Raw genomic sequence first — 26,212 nt, forward strand, 5'->3', positions numbered from 1 at the left:
TAAATTAAGATTATGTTTATTTGCGCACACAGCATGCATATTGGATGAAAACAATAATGTGTGAGCACAAATTAAATTAACCATGGCAACGCAACAGTTCTTTTGTACATGCGATATTGTTTAACAACAAAATACGCTTATGACATTCGATACGTGTACCACTTAGTTTAATTGTGTATACTACACTTTGTGAATACATGGCATACTTCCTTCTGAATTTTTTTGGCATTACAGTATCACAATTTTTTCAGTGTTAGATAACGTAAGTATTAAATAAACACTGCAGAAATTTTAAACGCATAGGAACATAGCACGTTAGCAGTAAATCATCAGATAATTTTATGGAGTTACTCCCATTGGTCAAAAGTATCATGTGGCCATCGGTACACGTTGCTGCAGCATCAATCACCACTGGCAGGCTTTTCTTGAAGATTGAATACTGAAGTGAGATTGGAGTGCATTTGAGATGATTGCACATGTTCAGGAACCTGTACTAAAGTAGATCACTAGCCATGTAAGTATAAAGGTAACGTGTCTGTATCCTGATTGGTCATACAACGCAGACACCATCCCCTGCACAGAATAATAACAAGGAAAATAAAAACAATATGAGCAAATATTTACATTTAAACAAAATCATATCATAAATGTCTCACTGGTACTCCCAAGACTTAGAAAACATGAAAGGTATGCAAAACCAGTGGCAAATACAAATTTGAAAATGAAAAGGATAGATTGCCTACAGGGAAAAGCTCTGGATAGGTGTTTTTACTTCGTTATCCTCCTATGCTTTGAAGAGAGGCTTTTATCCTTGAAGGAGTATAAGCATACATTCAGTACACCCTGTTGAACAAGGTGATACGAAGGAGCATGTCTTTTTTTTTCTTCAATATTTTGTCATTGTCTGGTAATAATATCACATGTCCTTGCGGATGCTGGCATTTTTTTTTGTCTGTTTAAACTAACTAACTTGGAACAAATGAGAAATTAAAAATGACAGGCTTTTAACCCCCCCCCTCCTTTGTTCTGGAGAAGCATAACTACTGGCATATACCAAGTGGAAAACCAAGCACAGAACCAAAAGAAGCAGTGCGTTATTGATTTTTTTTTGTTTGTTTCTTTAAAGTCATTGTCTGACACGTAGTGAAAACCTGTCGCAAGACATCTTTTTTCCTGTCAAATACAATACCTCAAAGCACTTTTTTTTTTATTTCATCTGATGGCAAACAGTTGTGTTTTTTTGCGAAGCCGAGATCTTGAAGGAAGCCTGATGCAATCGAAACATGTACACCTGCAATGCTCTTCAGTCGAGCCCCAACAGCAAGGCAGGCTTCCGGGCGGCAGGTCCTTTGCGTACCGCAGACTTCAAGAAGTTCTTGTCTTTGCCATGTTGTCATTTAAAATATTTCTGTTTTCATTCGAGGCATTACACGGCTTGGCCCCTGAGTATTTAACCAAATTTTTCACCTCCTGTGAGGGTCCCTCTGGGGCTGTTTCGGCAGAGTTTTTCCTCTGCGTGCACAAAACCTGTTTTAAACTCAGAGAGCGACTCGGCTGATTCTGCAAAAGGCTGACAAGCTGTAGGATATCCTGCCAGGACGTACTGTATGACGAAAAGTCCTTCCACATCCACACTTCAATCTTGATCAAAAACCCACTTCCTGTAATGACTCGTTAATTCAATTGCTGCTGGCATTTTATTCTTCAGCCTCCATTTTAATTGAGAAATTCTCTTTTGTTTTCTTTTAATTTGTCGACGTTTCTCTGCAGTGATGTCCACTGTGAAACGTTTAGCCACTTGAAGTAGACCTGCACGAATCAAAACCTTTATTTGTGTCCAAAAGTTTGCACTAGACGAAAAAAAAAAAATGCCATTACGCTCAGGATGTACAGCTCTGTAAAAATAGCATTCCCTAAACCAGAAAGTATGGGCCTTTAACTCACTTTCAGGACACAGGTCATCCTTACAGGAAGGCAGGTGTCAGAAACGTATCTGTACACAGACACCTACCTTCACGGCAAAACTTCTGATGTCCGTGGCTATTATTTATTAAAAATGGAAGAACTGCCAAAGACATCAAATCGAAAATATATATATTAAAAAAAATCGCTTGTGTCATGTTGGCCCCTGACTGCTGTCATGGAGGATGATTGCGCTGTCTTCTGTGTGATGCTGGCGGAGGATGAAACTCTAAAACCCCTGACATTCCTCCCAATTGCACTTCCAGAAGTCAAGATTGTCCATTGTGCTGGACAGGCAGCAACAGCAGCCTTAGGACAGCCACATTGTTAGCCAGTGAGCAGGAGAGGAGGACGTCTATACAGGACACAGAATGAGCCGGCAGAACAAGGGGCCACAGACTGAATTTAACCAAGAAAAAACTCTGAACAAATACTGGGAAATTTTCTCTTAACAGTTATTTAAAAAAAATAATAAATAAAAAATGACAAGCCAAGTTTGCTGGAATGGCCTGTTCTTGTCATATTTTTTCTTATGTTTCTTATGAGAATATACTACAACCAATCAAGCAACTATACCATTTGCTTTTATCTGACCCATTTTTTTTTTTAAGTAGCTTGCTCAGGAATGATCACGGGCACTGGAAAGACTTTGGGCCTAGTAATTTCATTGCATAATGTTTAAAATGTTTAAAATCATGTCAAGTGGTTCATAAGGCTTTGTTATTGCACACGCTACATGGAGACGGTCAGTTTGATATATGCTTGTGGAACTCAAATGAGCTTGTAAATCCTCAAACTTTTCTTTCTCAGGGTTTTTTAATTTCCTCCTCTAACATTCCACATTCATAAAACGAGGTAGATGTGAAGGATTTATATGACAACTAGCAATGTCTGTGATTAGTGTATCGTAAACTTGATATGCACAGACTGCTGTATTAATATTCTGAAATATTACAGCGCAGCAATTCAGTAAATGGCTCCAGAGAGCGTGTTACCCTGACAACAAGCCTTTACAGTGTTGACAGGGAAAGCAGACAAATATTACAGTTAACCCTTTGAAGAGTTTTTTTTTTTCTTTTTTTTTTTCTTGAGTGATCTAGAACGCCATTGCTTTCAATTACCGGTAGTGATTGTTACATCAGCATTAGAATGCTCAGTTAAGAACATTCTAAGCACATAATTGTGATCTTATACCTTAAAGAGAGAGGGGGGGAGGTTTCTAATTTTCTGGCTACTTCTGAGCAGTTTTTACAGTTGCAGTATATAAACATGTGCGTGCAAAAATTAGCACATTTAGATTTTGCTAATGCCACGTTATGAATAGGCCCTGCGGCGTTGTCAGTGAATTAATTTTCAGCTCCTGCCTCAATAAGAGTTAGCGACACAGATCAAAACATGCTAGTTAGAAAGCTAACTGGGCAAAAGTTTAACTGTATTGTCAGATGTGATTTTTCGATGACACTGAGGACTGCATTTTACTGTGGTTCCCAGTCTGTCTAGACCTCTCAGATGCACAAATGAGCATTTGGAATATTCACTCAACAGAAGAAGAAAAAAAAAGGAACTCACCACTTTCAGCTGAACATTCAGAGCCTTCAGCCTTGAAGTTGTGCGAACAATGGCCGCCATTCATCTTTGAGGATGTGGGGGTACGTTCAGTCGCGTGCTTTGGTGTCCGTCCCTCTGGAAGGCCATGGAACAGTCAGATTTGGCCAGGAGGGAAGCGTTATGAGGATAAACCGAAGTAATTCATGAAATGCCAGCCTAACTCCAAAATTGCACACTGTGATGCAGCTGGACATTGCCAGACCGGATCCCCTTGTGGTCCCTATGACTGCAACCTCTGCTTGTCATTCTTACGGTGACAGGTGAGAATACAGCACACGGGTTCAAAGTGGATTTCAGGGTCTGTTAAAAGTGACCGCTGTGACAGATGTTAGAAACTATTCATCAAAAGAGATAGAGCGGCTTACTATGTAATCTTTGTCATGTTGAAATATGGCGACACTTAAGGCCGAGAGCTTACGTGTAACTCTATAACCTCTTTGACATCGACCGTGATGTCTTTTTTTTTCAGACATCACAGGGATTCCAGGATTACCTCCTGGTGGGGAAAAGATCTGTAAGATCTATTCAAATGCTATGTGTCACGGCAACGACAAAACATCTACATATTAATTTCATAATACTTAATTAGCTTATGCCACAACACGTAGACTGAAGGACTGAAGTATTGATATGAAAGCACATATTTCACTGCCTCGCCCCTGAGTCGAGCTCAGAAATTGACACAGAGACGTTCCATCAAAAACGGCATAAAGGACAAGCGAGCCACTCACATTTTAAAGGACCATTTTCAGTCCCAGGGAAGACAGACACTGTAAATGATTTTGGTTTTAATGCGCTGCTTCGATCTGAAACAGCCACAAGGACGCCGCAAAATAATAAATAGCAGAAGGAAAAAAAGAAAAAAATAAATTTCATGGTGAATCATCGGGAGAAATGTTGTTTCGAACCCGCCGCCATTACCATGAGGAAGTGCAATCACAATGCTGCCCGCGGTGACAGCAACACGTATTCATCTATGTACAAGTGTGCCAGCCTCCGCCATTTGTATTAAAAGAACTTTTAGCTACTATGCCTCATACCACACAGTGTACATTTCAGCTTAAGCCTCTCTCTCTCTCTGCACGAGCAGTAAAACAACTATTACTACAACTTTTTACTGTCTCACAACACAACTTGCTTGTAAATAATTACCAAGCTTGCAGACATCACCGCACTATTGCACTGATAAAATACAAAGTAAAAAGGAAATAAATAAATAAATATAAATAAAAAATGGAATCCATACCGAGCTATGAAATGGGGGAGTAATCCGCAGCACAACTGCATTTTGTATTGGACTGCCGAGTGGACGGGGGGGGGGGCGGGGGGCGGGGTGCAGCGTGTAGATTTAGGGCCTTGTTTTTCATCAATCACCAGTGCCTGAGCCTCCGGAAATGCTGATCGGCAAAACAAGAGGGTGGGAGGAGGAGGGACTCTCTCGGGAACCGGAGGGGATATTTCGACGTTAGAATGTTTTAATAACCAGCCTCCCCGCCAGCAGATGTTGTGTTGTGGGTATCTGCTTCTGGGGCAAACAAAGCGAGGGCGGCTTTGGTATACTCTCAAAAAAGTTTACCAGTTTCATCACTGCGAGACAGAAAGGGTAAAAATGATTTTATTCGCCCAGCGACCTCATTTCTGTAATACCGTGTTTTGAGGGAGATTTATTTCTTATAACGCCTTTGTGAGCATTCATAAAGCATTCACAAGCAGAGTCATTGCTTTCCAAAGACTGGTTGGTCCTGCATATGTCCTATAATAAATTAATACATTGTATATAAAAGCTATAGAGGGACATTTTTGCTTGTAAAAGGTCCTATATATGCATTTTCAGGGACATATGAATTTGTTATTATTATCAACCATGATTCTTTGGTGGCTGGTGCACATCCATAAACTTCACAAAGAAAAGAAGGCATTCGAACCAGTGGCCGACACAAAGAATTAATGTATACTATTATACTGGTGTTCACATTCATTTGAACACACACATATTAATACACACACACACACACACACACAGATAAATACATACACAAACGCATACGCACAAATGATAATAGTGGTGATATGTACTGTACAAAATATCAAATATGTTGTGTCAATAAATGGGAAACTTGTAGAAATTCTCATGATTAAATAACGTGCCATGGTCTTCCATGTTTGAATAAAATTAAAGCACAGCACAGCATCTTGTCATTTCATATGATTCAGATTTAAGCATTTTATTCACTCAAATCTGTACGCAACAGCCAATGCATAATACTATTCGTATAAATATTATGTTGAATCTAAGTTGAGAAACCAATCAGAAGGAGGTGTGAGTCCAAGCAAGTGGTAAAGGAAATTTGGGTTACACTGATAATCGGTGCAACTAGATTGCAGGTTACTGCAGTAAATCATATCAAATGCAGTTTTGTCCTAATTTTTCACAAACTAGAAGTTAGAACATTCTGTTCCCTCCAGAATATTTTCATCAACAACTTGGATACAATTTAAATACATTTAACCATATACCATTTTACTTTACAAAAAAGTTTTTTTTCATTAAAATGGTTTGTCTTTGCACAAAATGTAATTGATAGTGCTTCCTATTGAAGGCACTTCTACCATAATACAGATAACATAGCTTCCACATTCCATATTGCTTCATATGTACAAGTACATGCAAGTGCACACACACAGTATGTGTATGTGCTGGCGAGCAATAGTCGCAACTCGTTTGCCGATATTATTCACGCCGGCAAGATTGTGGCAAACCAGTGACAGAAACAGACACGGTTGCAAGCATCCCAGTGCCGGTGAATACATCCTTTTGTCTGGAAGACATTGTTCACCGTGGTCCTTGAGCTACCTTCTCAACCATGCCCACATACAAAAAGAATGCGCATGAATGCTCCAAGAATGTCAGATGTTTATCATCTCAAGTTGATACGGAGCTTTCAATCCCGCTACTTAATATTCCTTGCTACTTAATGGATTCATAGCCATTTACTTTTAGTCTTATTTATTGAAAATGTAGACTTGGAGTTTTTTTTTTTGTTTGTTTTTTTGAGAACACTGCCAAGTAGTGCAAAGATAATTTACTTTGTAATTGCAAGAGAAGCATGGCCACTCAAGAAGGTTGGATATACTGTATGTGGGCACTTAAATACAAAGCGGTGTCATCATATCTTCCGTTTTACTTTTGTATATTATGTTTGTAACACGGTCTCATGCACAAAGTGGTCGGCGGCCATGTTTGCTCTCCCACAGAAGCTATTGAGGTGCATTGTGGCCACAACTTGAAGCAATTTAACAAATCTTAGCCTATGAGAAGGCCTCTGGCCTTACTAGACAATAATCTTTTTATTTTTATTTTATTTTTTTTCTTGAAGGGTTGGCCGTTTCTTGAAAGATTGCTATTGCAGCAGCGGCTAGCATAGTAGCCATTTTGTCCAGAGTTAGCCAACGAGAAGGGTACAGAGCGGTATATGGCTGCTTAGCTTCAGCAGTTTGACATGAGAAGGGTACAGGGTGGTGTGGCTGCTTAATTAGCAGTTTGACATGAGAAGGGCACAGGGTGGTGTGGCCACTGGCTGGTATGACTTCAGTTCCGGGTCAAAGGTTAAAAACCAGTAATCCCCTGGTTTAAAGTGGTCTTTACTTGCTCTGGCCCCACACTGCTCCATGCAAGATAAAATTATTCTGAAATTAGAGCTTTCCTTTCTTAAAAAAAAGGTTATAAAAAAATTCTAAACATTATATTTAAATGTACAGACAGCAACATTATTTGATCTGAAACTGAAATAGAGTCAGTGTATCCCAATGCATCTTCGGGAACTGAGTATAAAGATTAACCTCAAACCACCCTGATTCATGCAGCATGGCCCATGTGATATTTTCAGCGTTACTTAAACTGTCTGAGAGAGAAACTGAGCTTTCATCCACCTCCAACAATGTTTACCACATCTAAACAGCAGCATTTCCACAAAATCAATTATGGAATGGTTTTTCTTTTTTTTTCCCAACATCAAAAGGATGTAGAGTGTGTGAGTAAAAAATGTCACATCTGGGAGGTTTTTCTGGTTGCTGAGAAAGAATCAAGGTGAGTCTAAAGACACTTTTAGAGTATCATAAATGACTGATTTTGAAAATACATATTAATGCATGAACATTTTTTCCCCCCTCACTTTCAAATATTGTAGTAAGCCTTTTGGTCTGCACATCTTCAGCCCGACAACAATCGGCTGCTGAAAAATTAATGAAACCCCCCTTTTCATAGACCTTAACATCAGCCTACCAAGAGCCCCCCCCCCCCCCCGTCCCCCTCCCACCCGCACATTCGCTTAGTAGCACAGCCCGAAACGTCGGGGACGAGCATAAAAATGTCCCCCGGGGAGATTATTTATTCCTCTTACGGGCCCCTGCCGCCATCAAATTAAACCGTTGTGAAACGGCACCCTAAAACAGCCACCGTCCCTCTGTCAGAAAACGCAGGGGGACAGGCCGCCACCGCCACCGCCGCCGCCACTGGCGAAAGCCCAAATTATCGGAAAGACGTCGACCGGCCGCGGAGTTTTCGATGACGAAGGGTATCTGGGGCGCGATTCAATCTGGGGGGGGGGTGTGTGCAGGGAGGCTGCTGTAGCAGCGCGCCCGTCTCCAGGGCCCGGGTTCAGGGCTGCAGTAAGACCCATTGATAACAGATTACTGCTTCGATTAAGCCTGGCAAGGAGAGGCAAGCTATTCTGCTGCGCTGCCCGCAGAAATCCCTCTCTCTTTCTGTTTTTATTTTATTTTTTTTATTGCTGAAGAAATAGTCTGGCTCTTTCCATTTTTCTTAGGTCCCTCTTCTGGGGGTGGGGGGTGGGGGGAGACGCCAGCGTTCCCGCTTACTTCGCGAGTTCCCCCACCGTCAGCTGATCAAGCACACCCCCCCCCCCCACAACATTGACGCTATGCTAAAGAAACTGCAGCCCTCATCTGTCAAAGCCTTGGGGCTTTTTTTGTTTTTACATCAGCCCTTCAATGAGGAGGCAGACGACGAGGAGGCGAAGGAGCTGCACGAAACACGATGGGAAATATATGGTAAATATCCAGTATTCCACTGCAGTATACCTTTACAATTATACATCGCAATGTCTGAAAGCAGCAATATTTTCTGCTCGGTCATATATTTTGAAGTTTTTCAATATCTAGGTGGGGGTGTCCAAGATAATATTATTGTGCTCATACGTGGGGGTGGGGTGGGTGGGGATTTGTTCTTTTTTTCAGAATGCTCCTTTTATAACCTTGACCTGATGAGGGTCAAGGATGCCGTGCCACTAACAAATCTTTGTTTTTACTTCGTCCTCCGTGTTGTGCATTTCTGTCCTTGCTTTGGATGACACCAGCTGTTCAGTCAGAGATTCTCTGCACTTTCGCTGTTAAGTCTGCTTTGCTTTTCACTAAACCTGCCATCTAACACTCAGCAGACCGCCTAGCCCCCTCTCTATCGATCTGCCGGGGAGAGGGGCGGGCGGGGGAGGGGGGGGGGGGTCACCGGAGGCCAAAAGCAGAGGAGCCCAGCGATAACTCTCATGCGACTCTGCCGGTGGAGATGGGGGAGATACGCGCATCGTACCCATTTAAGATGCTCCGAGCACAGCCAGGCCTGGCGTGGGGATCCGTCTAATCCCCCGCTTCTGTCTGAAGTAGCGGCGGCAGTCCCACAATGCACCGGGGGGCTGGATCACACAGACCCCCTCCGGGCCCCCGGTCGCCGCCATATCGCCAGGAGATGGAAAGGAGATTCACAGCCCCCCGGCTTAAAATATAACAGAGATCGGCCAGGTAGTCTAGGTGTGGATAAAGAGTATTTGATGTCCTTTTTTTTCAATGCCCTTTCAACCACTCCATCCTCCCATCCCCCCACCCTTCCTTCGGTTACATTTAAAAAAAAAAAAACACACCCACCCTTTCCTGACACACACTTTAAAAATTTTTTTGGTGATCGCGAGATACGCTCAGAAATTGGGTACAGATGGGGACGGGGGCCCGGACCAGGAGGCATGCGGAGTCGGCAGGTGCTGGGAGGGATTACGGCACTTTGCTTCCTAAATAAACATGGGACCCCTTCGCCTAGGCAGCACCCCCAAGGAGAAATCAGCAATGGGCTGAGACTTGTATCTGCAGAGGCTGGAGAGTGGACGATGTTGTGGCAGGGGGTGGGGGTGGGGGGACAGGGTTTTTTGGGGGCCCGGTAACACACCGCAGGAGAAAACAGGCCTCGTCACACTCGAGCGAGAGTCTGAAATGCACTATTCTCCTCGGATAATGAAACTCGACCCCCCCCCCGCCCCTCCCATGGAGAGCCCACAGACAGGGCCCAAGCGGGCGATCACGTTCCTTGCAGGGGCACTGACACCTCCCCAGAAGACCGGGCGCCCGCTGGGCCGCATAGGATGGGTTGGGGGCGGGGGTGGGTTTGGGGGGGGTTGGGGAATGGGGTCCAAGGGGGGGTCAGCCGCCCCCAAAGAAGCAGGTTATCGCCTGGCTTCACCCCTTTGTACATCCCTTCTATTTCATTTCTCCATCCCCCTCCCTTCCCCCTTTGTCTCTAAAAAAAAGGGGTTCTGGAGGGCCCCCGTCCCCCGCAGGTTTTCAATCGGCACCTTGGAAACAAGGTGCGGGCGGACCCCCTCGTCCCGCCGAACCGCCGAAATTTAGCGCTTCGCTGCCAGACCACGTCCAACAGCCAGCGGACACCCCGGCTCCCCGGGACCTCCGGTTCACAGGCTTTACCGCCATCCCCCCCCCCCCCGAGAGCCTCGCAGGCTAATGTATATAAGCACACCAAGCGCCGCGTCGACGGACACGCGGCATTCGCGTCCACGCAACGCGGCGGATGGCCAATTACGCATTCGAGAGCTATTTCGCCTAAAAGTGGACAGCTAAGTAAGTGGCTGGGTTTGCGAGAGAGAGAACAGCTGGGATTCAGGAGACACATCCCTCTGCAGCACTTTCAGTAACCATGAGAGGAAAATGCAGATGATTGATGGACGCAAGTAAAAACTAAAAAGCTGCCGGAGAATGTTGACACAGCTGCCAGATGGTCGTATGTATTTATGCATTTTGCGGATTTAATTACTGAATTTAATGCACGTATTAGCATTTAACACTGCGCAAGATCCAACGGACCAGTGCATTGCTGGTAACCTGAAATAAACGGACTGCTCTGCATAGTGGTTATTCTCAGTTACGTCACAATAGTTATAACTGCTTTTTATTGTCTGTATGCAGTACCTGAACCATGACTTTGTGCCCAACAAACATTTTTATACAGCCGTAAAAAAATAATTTTATTGCATAGTATGAACTGTAAAAAGGAGTGTCAAACGCAGGTGCTTGGCTCTGTTCTGTCTATGAGTGGGTAGTGCTGGCTATCACAGGCCACGTTAATTAACCTGATGCTAAAAAGCGGTGAATTTTACGAGAGCTTCACAAAAGCTGGGCTAACAGGTGCATAAAGATGGGGACCATTTTATTTTAGTTTCATGGTGAGCTCCTTGGGTGACAAACAACCTTGAAATCAAGCAAAAGGGAAACAAAGCATGTGGTCCAAAGGCAAGAGTGTAAAATGCATCGAAGCTCGAAGTTGAGAAGCAAGGTTTAACAATTTACAAAAGGTAAACGAAGAAAGAATAATATTTAAAAAAAGAAAGGATAAACGCTCTTTCTTACTGGCATCCTGCTGGTGGCAGATTTTCACCCCAGACGGAGAGAGAGCTTTTATCCCTCAATAAAACTCCGTGAGGAGGTGGGAGAAACACCTCTCCCCCGGCCGCTCGACTGGAAAAGCATTCATTCTGATTATTCAGCGGCGGGAGCTCGGGGGCGGGGTGGGGGTGGTGGGGAGATCGGCCCTCACCAGGGACGTGCCCCAACACCAAAGTGAAATCACTGGGAGGGGGTTGAAAAAAAAAATGTTTGGTCGGCTCATGTTTCTCCAGTGAAGAAACCAAGGGGGGGGTGGCAATCACTCCTCCTGGTCCAAGACTGGGGGCTACACATGTGTCACATCAGCTTTGTTTAATTCAAATGATGTAAATTCTGCAGACACCCCAAACCCCCCCAAAAAAGGAGAGCCCCCATCAGGGCGGACGGGCTATACTTTGTTTTCACTGTAAAATGAAAGCCTACAGGACAGCGGATCTCCAGGAACAGGGGTTGGGCAGCCCTGCCCTAGAGGCAAACCTCACTGCTAAGAGGGATGCGGACCTCTTCCTAACAGTTCTGACCGAGCATTAAAAAAAAAAAGCAGCAAGACGTCGCCAGCAGGGTGGAAAAACAGGAAGCTCTATAGACGTGGATCTCCCTCTTTGGCTCGGTGACCAGCGCGTGTGGGTCAGCCTGAATGAAACCTGCGACAACCTGGTAAGGTGTGGGGGGGTACTACAGGTATTGCATGGACGGATGCAGCCACGTGGCTGACGTCAGCATTGTGGGTTTCGCGATTCACAAGGACACCTTGCTGCTTTCCCTCTTACTGCTGGGGTTTGAGGTGCAAAAACAACCTGAGTCACAGATGGCTACTTGCAGCTGTGTAGGAGAGCGGTATTGTTTGAAACCGAAATCTCTGGACCCTGAAAAGAGAGGCTTTTATTATTCTTTCTTTTTTTTTTGTACATCTAGTTCCTTTTTCATAAATCTATTAAGAGCTAACGATGAGTCATGTGCACACCGTGCATGCGATGACACAATTGCAGACACATGCACACACACGCACACGCACACACACACACATACACTGCAAATGAAATGAGAAGGAATTTCTGAAGGACAACTGAAAGAAGCTTGAGGACAAGTAGTGCGGGTATGTGGTCTGCATACCTCTTCCTCATTGGTGACTCAAGACATAGTGCGACCTGATTGGTTAATAGTCACTACATGAACCGAGAGACTGAAGGTGCAAGAGAAAGAAGATATAGTGCTTTTAGCAACATATGGGTTTGAGAGTACAGTATTAGATGTAGCATAATCAGGCCGGGTGAATTCATGATAATAAATGCTCAGAGCTCAGTGTTAGTCGAGGCTCTCCCACTGTCCTTGTTCAAGAACGGCCCACTTCTCTCTCTCGTCCGACCTTCCTGTTGGCGTGTTTGCTCTCACGCACGCTCTGATAAACCAGAACGTGTCCAATCAGGTAAACTGTGAAAGACGGACCCACTGAAGAGGCGTACTTTCTGCACCAAACAGGGCTGCCTTTTATCCGACTCTGAGAAAACTAGTGTGGAAGGCTCCAATTTGACCTGAATGGAATTTTTAAAATTAATTACTATAATTTTTTTTTAAATTTTTGAATCATACTTCTCAGAATACCTTTTTGTAGGACACCAGTTTTTGGTTATTGTTTTGTTTTAGAGGAGCGTTTCCTGCGTTTCTCGCTCTGTGATTGGCTGTGGGCTTCTGCTGTAAACCTACCGATAGTACGTCCAACAAATAACAGGATGCTCATTCAGGCAGGAAGTCTTTAAGCTCTTTAATTCGTCTACTTGGTCTGTTTTTTTTTACCGCAGGGCCATGGCCTTGACAAGAGGAGTCAGCCTCGTCAGATAAATATGAATTAATCACTACCAACATCCACAAAGAAATGATTCAAGCCTGCACTGCTGAAATGGCTTTGTAATAATATGAATCACCACCGTTTAAATGCAAGTTTTCCTATTTAGACCTTCCAAAAAAAGTAATAACCCATAACAACACGATAATAATTTGACACGGAAGCAAGAAGACGTAGGTTTTTGGCGGCGAACACCATCACCGTACTGTGAATCATTCTCGACAGACCCTGGCCATGTGTAAATATGCATGAGTATCACTCATATGTAATCCTTGAAGGGCCTCAAGGACGTTTTGAATTTATTTACCACCCCCGATTCCGCCTAGCAACTGCCAATCAACCGTAATGCATATTCCTCCCAGTGCGTTACTGCCTGACAGAGAAGCGACTGCAAATGGACGAAGAGCCGGTGGGGTTTACGCCACTGGGGAGAGGCATCGCTGCAGACTGGCAGCTGTTGTGATGTAGTCAAACAAGGTAGTTTAATTACATTTCGCAGCAGTTTGTGCTTGTGGTTCAACTACATTCACTAATTTTTTGTAGTGGTTGTAGTAGCTGATTACATTTTTTTGTCATTTCGAGGTGTTAAGTACAGGAATTTAATAACTAATTTTTGCCGTAAGATATTTGCTTCTTCAAACCCCTTTGACCAAATGCCTCCTCTCTCTCTTTTCCCTCTAATCCTGGTTGGGGAGAAAGCACTCCGCTTCACAATAGTTGCCAACGGTCGAACGCCAATCGCCACACATCGCTGCTTCTCCCCAGTGAGCAACTTAGTGATTCTCCTCCTGTGTAAAAAAAAAGGCATTGCTCACATGCACATCATATCTAGGGAATATAATAATGATGTGTTTTGGTAATTTTTTACTAAGCAGTTTGAACAGAAATGTCACAATATCACATTGTTAGGTTTTGAGTTCCAAATCCTGTTTTTTTTTTTTTTTAAAGTAATTTTTAGAAAGCATCTGTCTCCTTCATTTAAAAAGAAGAAAATGATTGGCTGTCTGTCTCAGTGGAGTGTATTGACAGCGATGCAATCAGAGGTCAAAAGTGATCTTTTGGCCTCTAAATTACAATCAGCATGTTTCTCTCTACTCCCTCGCGTCCGTGTACGTGTCCTATACGGGGGAAATTAAGGGAAAGGTCTCCGATCCAGGCACGCTACGACGAGAGCCCTTTGAAGACTCAATTGCCAATGATCACCTCCAGTTCACTTACCTGCGCGGAAAGCAATCCATGGCCTCCCGTAATCAGGGTAGATTGCACCGGCCCTAATGAACATTCCGGAAAGCTCCGGCCTAATGACAGAGCCATTCAATGCAATCAGGAAAGGGTCCGATGCCGTTTATAAATGACTCTGAAGATGGCTCGATATACACTGGAAGCGCCGAAGTCCGTTTCGCCAAGGCGGGGGACCCTGTTGCTCTCTACTGCGGTCGGAGAACATTATAATTAGCGGGCCGCTCCGTAGCTTCTGTGCGTCTCCTAACTTTGCCCTTTTCATCTCGTTTAAACCCCACGCTCGGTGAACGAACGGTGGAGGGAAAATAGAATGCCAAGAGGAGGCATTGAAAGAAATGACATTTTGTGGTTGTACAAGAAAAAAAAAGAGGCACTTACAAAATGATACAATCAAGGGAGATTAGCTTATAATGGACTACTGAAGGTCAACTGGTGATTATAAATCTAAAAAAAAAAAAAAACATCTTCTAAGAGTTCCTGGGCTTTCTGTGGCTGGCCGGGTGCCTTTTGAGTCACACGCCATATGCTCGCAGTTTCCATTTAATGTTGATGTTCAAAATTGCTAATGCGGAGGGTTTTCATTAATGCAAGCACAGTCCCTTAACTCCACTAAAACCGCGAGCTCTGCTTCGCCTCGCAAATGGCAGATTTTCGCACATGGTGTTTACAAGCTATTCCCCACTGATGCGGTTTGAAGACAAAACTAAAGAGAACCAATGATTAAGGATTCTTCCCCCAGTTTAAGCCATTACGAGACCTGATTAATTCAGGGCTATGTTCTTGTCTTCCAGCCAACGTTTTTTTTCTTTAAGGCAAGGCGTTGCTAAGCAACCTCGGTTGATTATCAGTGTAACTGACCAAAGCAAAAGTATACTTTTGTGTATTAAAAATATAATTCAAGTATACACAAATATTTCAAGTGTACTTATAGTTTTTGCACTTAATAAAAAGTATGCCTAAAATATACTTTTTAAAAGTATGCTTCCAAATATATGACATTAAGTTATACTTCAGTATACTTAAAATAAGCATACTAAATTGCATATACTTATAGTGGTATTTTAGACTTTATTTTCATCACTGGATAGCATGCTACTAGTGTACTTTCTGAGAGGCTACTTGACTTACCTAAAAGTGTATTATATATTATACTATTAGCACTGTTTCCATTCTTGGGAAGTGTACTATTACACGTTTCTAACACCAGTTCAGGATAAAGCCTATACACTGTACCCCTGCTGCCTTGTTTAATTGTCTATCATGGTTTTATGCCTTTCATTTTAAGTATGTACGCAAGCATATGTATATTTAGTTGTTCATTTGACCCATAATAATAATGTTCCGTGTTTCTCCTACTTGGACTACATTTGTGAAGTACAACGGTGACGCGTGGGAAGTGCATGGCATGGTGGTGCAGTGGGCAGCACGGTCACCTCACAGGCAGAAGGCCCACGGTTCGAAGCACAGCTGTGTTTGCCCCGCGATGGATGAGTGACCGAGTCTTAAAACCCACCGAATATTAAACAGAAACCACTGCAGTGCTGCATTTGTCACCCTCACCTTTCCTTATTGCAAGAGGGGAATTTTGTATTTTTCTTAAGAGTTCCGCGAAGGGGTAATTAATTAGCCCTATGCTATATTTGATAAATAAACAGGGAAATCTCTTAGGAGCTCCCCCATTTGTGTTGTTTTTTTTTTTTGCATTATTCCAGATGGTCGTATTTTCAAATCGTACATCTTGCTCAGTTGGGTCAGCAGAAGCACACGCAATGGGAGGCTCGCAGCTACAGTTTTTTCCACATTGATACTCGCTATCGTAACAGCCAGTCACAACATAATATCACAGATGTGCGTGGAGGAGAGCGCGCCGCGGCTGGTGAAAACAGAGCCAGCCTACACAAACGAATGCTCATATGCGCAAACAGCCCTCGTGTTCAGTCTACAGGGTTCTCGTCTTGACGTATCCTAGCAGTGCACACATAGCCACTGTGTGAATTAGGTCTGCCTTTCAGAGTTCATTGCTATTGAAAGAAAATGCACCACAGTACAGACTGCTAGGAGTTCATCACTTCATAACTTGTAGCTATGTCTTAGCCTTGATCAGAGTCTACATGCTTTTTTTTTCCATTGCAAATTGTGCATATATTTCTAAATACTATTTATTTATTTACTACTCAAATTGTGCATGTACATGGGGGGAAAAAAAATATGTTTTAATATGTTCAAAGCATGGACAACACAATTCAAGCCAGCTCTGGGTTTTGCATCAATCTGGGGCATGATTTATCTTCTTTCTTAAAAAAAAAGAAAAGAAAAAAAAATTAAAAAATGAAATTTAAAAAATCACTTGCCACGAACGCGACACAGGAAATCAGACGGCCGCCCAGCCGAGAGCGTGTTCCCCGCTCCTCTGCGACGCGCGATCCTGCGTCCGCGAGCACGGCGGCTGTCTCCCCATCGCCATATTTAGAACGTACCGGAGGCGATGATGATTAATTTCCCTGCGTTGACACTTTCGAGGACTCTCAGTCGTCTCTCTCTCTCTGTCTCTCTCCTTCTCTCTCTCTACTCTCTATCTGTCTCTCTCTCTCCCAGTCATCTCTCTCTCTCTTTCTCTCTCTCTCACTTTCTCTCTCAGTCATATCTCTCTCTCTCTCTGTCGTCTCTCTCTCTCTCTACTCTCTATCTGTCTCTCTCTCTCTCTCCCAGTCATCTCTCTCTACTTTCTATCTGTCTCTCTCTCCCAGTCGTCTCTCTCTCTCTACTCTCTATCTCTCTCTCTCTCTCGCTCTCTCCCAGTCGTCTCTGCTCTTAATTGTACTTCTCTCTCCTGGCGTGATTCGTGTCTTCTCTATCTGAGTCCATCTCTGTGACGGAGGCGGGAAAGCGCAGGATGAAATCACAATTCGAACGGACAGGGAGGGTGGTGCGGAGGTGTCTTTTTATTTCAGCCTTCCCTCGTCAGGACAAGGACGACAACGCGCAGGATCCAACACCTTTCATGATAACGGTGCAGGGGAGAGTAGGTAATGCTTTCATTTTTAACCACGCTCACAGGCTCACGTCAGGACTGACAAACCTTCCAACTGGCCCCCAGACCCCCACCGTCGTAGTCCGGTGTGTCAGCTGGGAGAACGGAGGGAACATGGGTTCGATGAATGGGAGGCCAAGCAGGGAGCTCCACCGTCGGCTCGTCACAACCGTCAACCCATGTGCTGATTCGGCGGTAGCCTCCATTCTCCTAGACCCGGTGGACTGGCTCAAGACCATCGATATCCCTGCTTCTGTCACCAGTCTACCATGTGAGATTGCCGGTAGCCATTCCAGAGGTATGTAAACCCGTTTGCTTCTGTAAGTACACAAAATCGGATAAGAGTATTAACCTTTGTGTAAATCAAATATGTAAATCTACTTTTTTTTGTTTTTTACTGACCGATCTAATGCGGATGTAACAATCAGTACTGTAATCCATTCATACAGATTAAATACCTCGTTCAAGAGTACGAAAAGCAGTGCCCAACCTGGGAATCGAACCTGCCTCGTGCCGCCCTGTATGACTGATGTAAATAAGGTGCCAATAAAATATTTTCACTAAATCTATGATTGTGTTCAATTCTGCAAACAGAAATACAGAGCTATGATGCACAAAATAGCTTACATTTCTGGAAACTGGGGCATTTTAGAGGGAATTCTTGAAAGGCTCAGGAGTGGGAGGTTGTTCAGTGCAGCACTGATGACATCAGAAGGCAATGTTTGGTTAGTAGGAACATTGTTCCAGGAACTAAAAGGGACGTTGATCCAGGAACATGTCCTACTCGAGTACATCACGTTATCTGGGGGTTGTGGTGTGCCGGATATAACCACTGCTGACCCATTTGGTTCCTCCTTGAACAGCTGGTGCCCTATGCAACCACCTATGTTGCATATTCCTAGAACTGGCACTCAATTTGTCCAAAGCAGAAACTCTGCTGTCAATCTCTCTCTTAAAGCTTCTCCAGGTATAGCACAAAAGATGTTTATGCGACAGAAAAAGCTTTCTGGAAATGGATCAGCTAATGTGAAAGCATTTAAAAATCCAGGAGAGGGGTTACTTACTGTGTGTTCCTGTCTCTCAGTCATCGTTTGCTTTTTTTTTTCCCGACAGCCTCTCTATCGGTTGAGATAAACATCTGGCCCTGCTTGGAAGAACACCTCTCCGGTCTTCAGCGTTTGTGTTCAATAAGGCTTTCCTTAAGCCTGCTTGAGAAACACAAACATGCAGCGGAAAGTTGAAAACAGCCAATGTGTACCTACTTCACGTCTTCAAAAGATGCACAACTGCTGATCTGTGTGAGTGGTTGATGTGTGGCGCATATTAAACACTGCGACAGAAGAAGTTAGGTGCATTTCTGGATCTCTCTCTCTCTCTCACTCTCTCTCTCACACACACACACACACCATGCAAACTAGCATCCCTGCAGTGTGTATATGCCCACCGGCAGCGACATTTGACAATGTTACTGGTTAGATTCATGTCAAGTTTTATTTGTATGTGTGTATATACACATACATTGCATGTTTCGAATCTGTATATTTAGGAAACTTGATATTTGTACCCTGTTTGGCAGCCCGCTATAGGCAGTATGTTGTATCCCATTCCCACATCAGACACACTGCTCTGGTCCCTGGATACCGTTGCCATGCTGTTGGCTGTAACGGGTGATGACAGCGCTGACAGTGCAGCGCGTCTGACTCCTGGAAACACACACGCTTCCTGGAGGGCCCCTGAGGGCCCCAATGTGAGAGACCCCTGGGGGTGAAACGCCAAACAGGAGGAGACAGTTTGTTTTCAGTAAAAGTGTTTTCAAATCAGCCCAGTTAATTTCACTACATAAACCCCCCAAACCCCTTCCCCTTCCCCTTGTCATCTGAGCTCACCTGAAAACCATCTGTTGCATTCCTAGATTTAAAAAAAAACTTTTCTTCTTAGTAGTAGCAGTAGTAGCAGCAGTAGTAGTAGTAGGTTTAGCAGTAGTAATAACAGCAGTAGTAGGTAAATGATTGTTTATTTTCTCTAAATATCTGTCTAGCCTGTATACCTGTGACATAGCCTATACACCTCGGAACCATACAAAGCACAATTCTTAATGCTAAATCAGTTCTAACTGTGGTAATTTAACTCCAACAGAGTTGAGCAGAGACAATATTTACTTTTTTAGTTACTTAAGCTACACCGTTAGCATATGCATACTTTAAGCAGGCTGGGCAGTAAGGGAGATGCAAATAAATATAAGTGCAAATATTTGGAGTCAATATTTATGTCACATATGCAAAAGCAGAGAGGTTTTTATCTCCAGCACATGGTGGGCATATCTTTGTAAACCTGTCAAGGGAGGGAGGCATTGAACTGTTTCAACAGTAGGTGCTTTGTTGCCATAGAGAGAGAAAAATCCATATTAATAACAATAACTCAATAACAAAATAAGGTGGAAAATGGTAGGAGAAACAAAATACATTTTTCTGGGGAATATTCAAACAATGTCATTTTTCTTCATAAAATATTACAATTTTCTCCACTAGAAACACATGAATACAATTCAGTTGAATAGGTGTTCTCTGAAAAGCACAGACACATACAAAAAAGAAAAGAAAAACAAGACAATAAAACACACGGGATCCAACACCTCATGTCCATGCAAAAGGCCATCAGATCCGTTGACCACAGAGTTCTTTATGTCAAGAGCCCCTTTTGACATTTTAATTCTGTCAATGTTTTTAGTTACTGCACGCGTTCGCTCGGGAGAACGATATGATGCAATCAATTCCATCTGCCAGTCACGTCAGCACTTAAAGCTACGGCGCCCGGTTTACGAAGGGCCACGGGCTGCAGTGATTGCTCACCCCAGAGCCGTCATTACCATCAGAGGGATTCAACACTCTGCGCGACGAACGTTTCGACCCCGTCCTTTGACTTCGGCGCACCGTCAATTAGAAAGTGCGGAGAGCGAAAGTCATTTAAACGTGATTTCAGCTCCTCTGACAAGAGGGCGATAGGAGCAGTTACAGCCTGTTTGTTTGTTTGTTTGTTTATGCATTCATTCATTCGTTTGAAAAAGTTGACCCTGTCTGCATCGATTTGACGGAGCAGCTGAATGGAACCTTTGAGTGTAATTCCTAAAAAAAAAGAAGAAGAAAAACCAAGTAGTAAAGGAAAGGACGGCGATCTTAGTGGGTAAACAAATGAAGAAATAACGGAATGACGCCATTCGCCTGAGCGTCTCGAAGAAAACGGAAATTTGCCGCGGTCGCTCTGCGAGCTCGTTCGGCCCTGGGGGCGGCGAAGGAAAAGGTGGCGGCAATCAAGATATGGCCCGGGGCCCCCCGGAACCCCGAGAGAGACCCATCAGAGCCGTTTCGCGTCTCAAAATTCAATTGAGCCACAACGCGGCTCTCGCTTGCCATCGGCGGCCCTGTCTGGTTTACTCGGTCTGCGAGCACACGGAGGGGGATTTCTCCTTAATTTAAGGTAGCCGCGACTCTGGGGGGGTTGGCGGAGATAAGGTCCTTTTTTCGGGGTCTGATTTTTCTCAAATCTTCAAAAGGAGAATGTGTTCCTCTCATGTCCACCAATTTCAGCTCACCTCTCACTATCGTTGCTGGGGGTTAGACCCTGTTTATGTTCTTATAATGGAATACTGAGGACAAATACGATTCATAAATATATATATATATGACATGCAAGTGGACAATCGTGATCAAGTGTGAAATCGAACATCCCGTCATATGATGGAGTGAATTTCCTGTTATCTTTTGTGGGGCACATGGCTCATGCAAAGCTCATTTTATTAAATTTACATTTGCTCTCATTTGCTTTTCATTCATTTATTTCCTTGTTTTCATGCCTGTGTCCCTCCCTGTTCAACACTGTTGGGAGTTAAATTGCCACTATTAGAACTGATTTAGCATTGGGGATTGTGCTTTGTATAGTTCCAAGGTGTAAGGTACAAGGACTAGACAGATATTTAGAGAAAAGAAACAGTCATTTACCTACTACTGTTATTACTACTGCTAAAACTACTGCTGCTGCTGCTGCTACTACTTCTAAGAAAAAAGTTTTTTTTTTTTTTTTTTTAAATCTAGGAATTCCAACAGATGGTTTTCAAGTGAGCTCAGATGACAAGGGGAAGGGGGAGTGGGCGGGGGGGTTATGTAGTGAAATTAACTGTGCTGATTTGGAAACACTTTTACTGAAAACAAACTGTCTCCTCCTGTTTGGCGTTTCACCCCCAGGGGTCTCTCACATTGGGGCCCTCAGGGGCCCTCCAGGAAGCGCGCGTGTTTCCAGCAGTCACACGCGCTGCACTGTCAGCGCTGTCATCACCCGCTACAGCCAACAGCATGGCAACGGTATCCAGGGACCAGAGCAGTGTGTCTGACGTGGGAATGGGATACAACATACTGCCTATAGCGGGCTGCCAAACAGGATACAACATATCAAGTTTCACAAATATACAGATTTGAAACATGCAATGTATGTGTATATACACACATACAAATAAAACTTGACATGAATCTAACCAGTAACACTGTCAAATGTAGCAGCCGGTGGGCATATTACATAGTTTGTTGCACATTCTATGGGATTCAGGGCTGTTTTAACATTTTTACAGCCCCGAAAGAGTTCTTTCAGGACCAAGACACCGACCAAACACACACACTGAAAGTGCACCTGTTTAACAGCACTGGTGTAAAAAACGTCCAGTTTGAAATTTAAAACGTTTCTTGAACATAGCCTTGGAAGCAAAGCTGTAATTACACAGCATCCAGACATTAACACTGTTTTTTTTTTTATCTTTTTTTTTTTCCCCTTTATTTCCACACTGGCATCCTGCTCATTAGCACAGCATCTGACATTCTCTCTAAGACAATCAGCACCTGTCCACCTGACGGACTGCCAGGGGAAAACGCGAGAGGAGACGAAACGCTGAAGGACTCGTCCGCTGGAGATCTGCTGGAGTCCTGCTGGATGTTTACTATGCGCATATTCAAGGCGACCACAATTAACAATTCACTCAGAATCCAGTGAATATTAACAACCAGGTGCAGTTTTTTTGTAAACTCACAGATGCGTGTACAAAGAATATCTGTACGTATTTGTCTGGATGAAGCATGGATAAATGTGATAACGAATGAGTAAATTTGCCATCGTGGGAATTATAGACATTTTTCTTGTACACTGTAGAATTTTCAGCACTAAACAAACTGTAATAAGTTTTCATATGACCATGAGGGACCAAATGTACCACATTGGAGTTAAACGCACTCTGACATTTTTCTGCGTATTGCAAATATGTTGACAAGACTAGCACAGGGGTGTCAAACTCCAGTCCTGGAGGGCCGTAGTCTTTCCTGGTTTTTGTGAATTCCTTTCAATCAGCCACCAATTTAGGCCTTGAGAACAAAGTATACGGACTCCTTTCCTCCTCAGTTTATTCTTTGGACTAGAAACTAAGTTCTACTGAACAACAGTGCTATGCAAAAGTAGCTATAGCCATTGTTGTTGAATATGTTTGAGCTAATGTGGGTTGCTTGCCTCATTTGTTAAGTTGAGAATGTGAGTTGGCAGTTTATTGTGAAGCTTCAATTGTTTTGTGCCATTTTTATGCTATCATATGTTTTTGCATGAGCGCTTTTGACTCCCATGATGGCTGACTTTAACCGCATAGAACATCATTAATTCCACTGTGGGGGAACCTTGTTTATATGGCTTGACAAGACACTCTAATAAACTAAGATGTAGAAATGAAGAAAACATAAAATTTAATGCATTGCTTCTTAAAAGAAATTAGCAGTTAATACGATTTCTCAAGTTGAAAATGATGTTTTGCTTGGGTTGCAATCCACGCTATAGTTGTGATATTACATTTCAAAGACACAACCCTACCTAGCTGCCAGAGTTATGTGAATTAATTTTATTTTGGTCTTTTACACATCAGCAGATTCTTGATGGCTATCATCTCTCACCAAACCAGCTGGCTTCCAAGATCAAGTGCTTCTGAAATGATTCATTATTCTTTTTTTTTTCATTAAAAAAAACAAGCTTTCAGTGTTTTAAAATAATAAATAAATACATAAAACTAAGCACTCAAGGCGTACAACATTTAAGTGAGAAAATTGTTTCAGCATAAAAAGAAATGCAGTTATAATTTACATAATGCTTTCTAATCTAATTTCTTCAATCGCCCCATTGATACCTCAGTGGACTGTGCCCAACGAGTGTTGTATTTGAGCTCAGCAAACACGGAAATGAATAACGGCAAGACGCTCCAAATCTACTTGTTTCTGATGCAGCAAAATGTCCCTCTTTATAAATGTATCCCTCTGTCTGGCTGTGTGACCCTATTCAGATTAGAGACAGGCTGCCTTTTAGTTCTGGTAACAAACGGACGTCAAATTTGATTGAGAAAGCCCATTTCCAAGCAAGAACAGGAAGGTTAGTGCTGTACCTAGATGCACTTGTTGTCTTTTATTGAAGCAAACTCCAGCCCACGTGTCAAAAATAGACTGGAAACCCCTGGGGGAAATCCACGACGCGATTGTTCACGTTTGCAACTTCTGATTACCTTAATAGGCTCGCTCAGTTTATCTCTTCAATCAAAGCCGAAAACGACGAAATCTCAAATGTCAGGTCGTTTCGAAGCCCTTGTCGTGCTGCCCACGTCCGGTCGGTGGTTTGAGAATACTAAGAAGATTAAACTCTCTCCTTAGCTAACATGGCTTTCGTAAGTCAACAAATTCACCGGCAGCCTACCCGACAGCCGGTACTTATCGATTCATTTCATCAAGCAAATGGCAATAAGAATCATCCCATTAGACAGGGGACTATAGGGGGGCTTTAGCAAATCCTGCTTTATAAGGTCAACACTTCCAAGTCAGGAGGACTCCGCGCGCACACAACGAGCTTATATATATATGTACTCACGGTTGGCCTCGTGTGAACTATCCTGTGCGTTATACCCATTCCTCCTTGTCCTAAATCTCGTTTTTTACTGCAGAAGGACATCCATGGAATTTATCTATCCGTTAAACACACTGCCGTTTATTTGGTCTGTTCGGGCTTAGCAATTGCTTACCAAGGCAATTAATTGAATCAGTTAGCCGGTGTTTACAATTAGAACGACACTGAAAATCCTGCGCAAATTAGCATCCTGGAAACAGTTGTTCGCGCCCTCCTGTTAAATTGGATGGAACTAGCTCGGAGTCATAAGGGGGAACTTAGTTTTAAAAACGTTTTCTCTTCCTGCGCGCGCAGTCTGTGATTACTGCAGAAGGAGATTTAGGAGGTTTACAAATGAAAGTCCGCGGATGGCTCATTACCGAATCCCGGGGACGCCTGGCAACGGTACAGCGATGCTGCGCACAGATCGCATCTACCATACGTCACGTGCCTCCCCGAATACCTGCCTCCACCGAACATGACATTCACCTCAGAAAAAGGATGTCAAGAAAACAGTTTTTATTGGCCTCCCCGCGGAGAGCGCGCAGCGACGAAGCTGCGTTTGACTTCTGCCCTGCGTCGCAGCAGAGAAGCGAAGTGGGAGAATGGTTGCGCAGAGACGCAATTATGTCCCCGCATCCAGGGTGTATATGCTCCGTTTCATTACCCTGCAGAAACTTGTTCACTATCTGCGGTGTGATTTGTGCCAAACTGCTTAAAAATGTGTGTTGATTGTTTATATCTCAGTGCCCTTTCTCTCGCACTCCATGGCTCACTAACATCACATTATTAAAAAAAGAAGTATATTCGGTTTTAGATATTACGTTATGTAGTCTGTTTCATTCAGGTGGGAATGAGCTAGTGGAGTGGTAAACAGTGTAGCCTATATAAAATATATACTTAGTCATCTGATTCTATTTATATAGCATTGTATTAATCTCATAGGAAAGCCTTATGCGTGATGCATTGCACACGATTGCATAAATTAACCATTATAGATTTCCAGCAGGCTTTTTTTTTTTTTTTTGTCAAGTATATTAATTTGCCTCAATGAGCAGGCCAGTTATCCAGGTACGCCATGGGCATTTTCCAGCCTGCGTGACTCCAGCGCTGATGTCTGGCTTTCTTTTGTCAAATGCTTGCATTACATGCAGACCAATCTAATAAACTGATTTTTTTTTTTTTTTTTTCCAAGTGGAATTAAAAGAGGAATATGCAGTGCACTACGAAGCTAGGAGAGTAGCGTACTCTGGTTGAGCCAGCAGAGGAAGTGGCTGCGGTGGCGCGCGCGTTCCAGTGTGGAACGTGGTTTAGCAGTGCACGGGGATCTGCGGTGCCAAACACAAAGAGCACGCTCGGGTTGAAAATCAGGCAGTCATCCGATCAAAAAAAAAAACATGAGATGGGGGGAAAAGAAAAGAGCATTTGGTTGCTTATAAGAGCAGTTGGCTTTAGTTAGGTTGGTCAAAGAGAAGGAAAGGAAAGCAGGACTGTTTCCTCCAATTTTTATTTTTTTTGGTAATCGTGGACAAATACTGCCCCCCGGTGGTCATTGTGAATAACCGGACAAGCGCTTTTCTGCAACCTTTGTTGAAGCACCCAAAAATGGGTTCTGCTCATGGAGCGTACATAGGAACTGGAGAGGGCAGGAAGGGCCAGTTGGTGAAGCCTAGGAAATAACAGGAAACCGCCTCTGCTGCGCATGTTGATGTTGAGAGAGAGAGAGAGAGAGAGAGAGAGAGAGAGAGAGAATGGGTGTTGGGTGAAACTTGAATGCAACTATAATTTCATATAGCACTTCACTTGTTAACCCCTATGTAGTTTCAAGTGCTAGTCTGCAC

General features: G+C 43.4%; 1 long non-coding RNA gene across 3 annotated transcripts; it reads right to left on the reverse strand.

Annotated features, from left to right (window-relative positions):
• LOC135244478 (uncharacterized) lies at positions 1–24,762 on the reverse strand. Of its 3 annotated transcripts, none has more exons than XR_010326977.1 (4): positions 24,357–24,762; positions 18,491–18,631; positions 3,532–3,645; positions 1–573 (listed from the first exon to the last, which is right to left on the reverse strand). It is a non-coding gene; the product is annotated as an uncharacterized LOC135244478 (long non-coding RNA). The 3 variants fall into 3 exon arrangements; XR_010326975.1 differs by having other exon boundaries at positions 1–1,809; XR_010326981.1 differs by having other exon boundaries at positions 1–1,809; positions 18,491–18,634.
• Positions 24,763–26,212: the final 1,450 nt, after the last annotated feature.

Source organism: Anguilla rostrata, chromosome 2, assembly GCF_018555375.3.
Source record: "Anguilla rostrata isolate EN2019 chromosome 2, ASM1855537v3, whole genome shotgun sequence".
In the NCBI taxonomy this organism is placed as follows: Eukaryota; Metazoa; Chordata; class Actinopteri; order Anguilliformes; family Anguillidae; genus Anguilla; species Anguilla rostrata.